At 44.4% G+C, this 3664-nt stretch overlaps 1 pseudogene; it reads right to left on the bottom strand.

Annotated features, from left to right (window-relative positions):
* Positions 1-1526: 1526 nt before the first annotated feature.
* On the bottom strand, positions 1527-1645 carry LOC120584140 (uncharacterized; annotated as a pseudogene).
* Positions 1646-3664: the final 2019 nt, after the last annotated feature.

Here is a 3664-nt window from a genome sequence, read left to right as displayed (position 1 = left end):
GCATTAAAGGAGAAGCTGAATGCTGACTAGAAAATATGAAAAGCCGTGTAATCATTTTAGTTTATGTACTGCTGAAGTAACTAAATTCAAATCAATATTATGCTATGAAGTAAATATCTGAGATTCCTCATTTAAGTTGTACATTTTAAGTAACCATCTCTAAATGTCGACAGCCCAGAAAGATGAGGACCTCTAGCCACTTGGTAAAGGGAACATGGAATAGAACTATGTGGTATAAGCAACGCAGACATGCACACCTGCTCCACTTGTAAGCCATGTGCTTGGCCCTGGTTGGAATCGCCCTCTCTACTCTCCAGAAAGCTGGGAAGACAGGCACTCAGAGTAAGGATGATGTGTCCATAGCCCAACACCCCACTTTGCTGCTCTCTTCCACACAGGCATTGGCCTGTGTCTAAATGGAGGGCACCAGCTTGTATTCCTTCAGAGGCTGCACGTTCAGGTCAACCTTAGTCCTAGAAAAGTCAGTCCGGCTTACTGCTGACCCAGTAACTTAAATTCAATCTGATTAGATCTGAAAGCTCTGAGACCCGTGGGAAGTCCTTGAAGTAAGCAACCTGGATTCTCTGGGATGCAGAGATAAAGGAAGAGAAGGACCAGACAGCTAGCTAATTCATTTTTGTCCCTGCTACACCATCAAACCGAACCAGGGATGACTCAAAAATAGCCAGTATTTGGCCAACTGGGAAATCTCGTGGGACACTGTGGAACACAGTGTCAGAGTGCTGTGGTTTCTGAAAATACACTTTGAGAAATATAGTGAAGTGTGATGTGAACTCGGAATTAGGGTGAGTCTTTTTCTGCCTTAAGTATTTTAACTGCTTTGTTTATATGTTAACTCCTTTGTTTTGCAGTTGGTGTGTATGTTCATTTTCAGGAGAATCAACTAATACATTTTATTAAGTTACATATCAATTGCGTACATGCTTGCCCCTGGTTGAGGCCCCCATGTCCACTGTTCCCCGAAGCAGAGAAGTTAGTTACTGTGCTAGGTTGGAGAGTGTCCTCCCTACAAATTCATGTTCACCTAGAACCTGTAGGTGTGACCTTATTTGGAAATAGGGTCTTCGTAGATATAATCAAGGTCCTCGTGGATCAGGGTGGGCCCTAATACAATGAATGATTGATGTCTTTATAGGAAAAGGGACATTTGGGCAGATGCACAAGAGAGAAGGCCATGTGAAGATAGAGGCAGAGATTGGAGTGATGCAGCAACAGCAGAGGAACACCTGGGAGTGCCAGGAACCACCGAAACTGGGGAGAGGCCAGGAGGGATCCTTGTCTAGGGCTTTCTGTGCGATCGTGGCCCTGCCTGTATCTTGGTTTTCAGCTTCTAACCTTCAAGTCTGCAAGAGAATAAATTGTGTTGTTTTAAGCCGCCAATTTATAGTACTTTGTTAAGGCAATCTAGAAAACTAATACAGTTCCCTTAATAGTTTATTTTTAATTAGATTGCTTAAAATTTTTGTGGGCTTTTGTATTTTAAATATTTTATTTTATTTATTTTACACCTACAGCACCTGGTCTTCCTAGGTGGTCTCCTATCCAAGTACTAACCAGGCCCGACCTTGCTTACCTTCCGAGATCAGATGAGATCGGGCATGTTTAGGGTGGCATGGCCATAGACTGCATTTTAAATATTTTATATTTTAATTAGGAGATTACACTTTGGTATAAAAGTCAACTAAACACAAAATCTTCTGGTTTTCCCTTAAAAAGACAGAGAAAATAGTTCCCAAAGAATCACCATTTACCAGATGAAGAATATATACATGAACAAAAATTCAAACTCCCACCCACAGGAAGGATTGGTTAGTGTATTCTGAGAGAGAAGATTGTTTTTCAACTTTGCGTTCAGTTCGATGTGTGCCTGTGAACTGCACTGCCCCCACCCCACCCCGACAGTCCGCTTCTGCCTCCGCAAATGCACACTGCCAAGCGCACACCTCCCAGGAGAAAATGAGGAAGAGCTGGAGTAAACCCAAATGTACAGTAAGAACTATTCCCAAAGGCCTCCACTATGGTGAGTATGCAGTATCCTGTTTGCATGTAAAGTGAGGCACACACCATAAGGAAACTCAAAGAGGGAAAACTCCGGTTAGAGCTTAGCATGTGGCTATAGTCATAGCTGCTAATTATTTGCTGAAAAAAAAAGTGGTTTTCTAATAAGCAGTCGTCTTTGCTGGTTCTTCCTCTTGTCTTAATGTAAGAGAGTCTCTTGTTTTAGTCCTTGGCCTTTTTCTCTTTTCTCTCTATATCAAGCCTTCAGTGATCTCATCCAGTGCAATGGCTTAAATGCACTGTGTCCCAACAACTTACAAAATAATAACATTCAGTCCACACCTCCCTCCCACATTCTAGATGTGTCCAGTGGCCACTTGGTCTCCATACTTGGATGGTTAATGGCCATCTCTAACTTAACGTATCCAAAACTGAACTCTTACCCTTCCCCTAGGAACCCCGTACATGTTCCACTTACAGCCTTACCTGTCACAGTTGATGGCAATTCTTTCCAGTTTCTCAAGCCAAAAACTGTGGGGTTTTTCTTTGCTTATCGCCTTCTTTCACACCCCATATGTCAAAACATATTCCGATCTAATGGATGGGTCTCCCAAGAGACAGTGACAATCGTCCAGCAGAACAGCATGTATGTAGCAAGGAGTAGGCTGCAGACAAGCACATCAGGATGACTGGAGGCAAAAGGCATTCAGCAGCAAGGACAAGCAGGAGCTGCCATCATGAAAGGGGTCAGTGGATGTCAGGGCCCAGCCACTGAGTCTGGAATGTGCAAACCAAGACCCGAGGTTTCCCTAACAGAGACCCAGGTACAAGGAGCAAGGCAAGTCCCTAATTAACCACAGGGGAGACTGGGAGTCTTAGAAACAGGAAGACATTTCACTCATTAGAAATGGACACCAGACAAGCCTGAGCTAGTGGTGCTAGACTATACACCTCTCTGACCGTCCGGGTCGGGTCTGGAGACTGGAATAGGGCTACACACGCAAGGGAGATCAGGAGACCCAAGTTTTGAGAGACTGAGATACTGGAGGGAAGTCAAGTTGCCTGACAATATTCTAACAGGACTGCCAAAATTTGTTTCTTAAATACTCCATTTCCGAACAAGAAGGACAGACAGTTGTGTGTATGTAGTGAGGACCTGGACATGGTAGTTCCTGGGCCTTGTGTCTTATGGGCCTCTGCAGAATCAATTCATTAGAATTGCATTGGGACTTAAATTCTCACACTGAAAGATCTCCTTCTCAGAGCCTGCCATACTGGTCTCTGAAAGAACTTTTATGATATTTAAGTCATCACCATCTCCTCAGGTAGCCTCTCCAGTTGGCCCCTGCTTCATTGTCTCTCCCCTGGCTTCCCTAGTCTGTGACACCACACACTGCATCCCATTCTTCAGGCACACACGTACTTCCAGACCCTTCCATGACCAGCATACCATGGTCCTGTGCATCTTGGACTCCACGAAGTGACCTCAAATTACATTGCCTCTTGAGCGTCTTCCTCCATCCCCCTCATTCCCCTGGCCAAGTGCACTGGGCTGGGCTTTAACCAAAGGTCTCCTTCCTTAGTTGCTGTGCAGTTACCCAGTTTCTCCCTAAGATTAGGCTTTACCCAGAATTCAGGCAGTTAT

This window comes from Pteropus medius, unplaced genomic scaffold, assembly GCF_902729225.1.
Source record: "Pteropus medius unplaced genomic scaffold, Ma_sr-lr_union100, whole genome shotgun sequence".
Classification (NCBI taxonomy): domain Eukaryota; kingdom Metazoa; phylum Chordata; class Mammalia; order Chiroptera; family Pteropodidae; genus Pteropus; species Pteropus medius.
The sequence above is the reverse complement of the archived record's forward strand: the minus strand, read 5'-3'. Positions and strand labels throughout refer to the sequence as shown.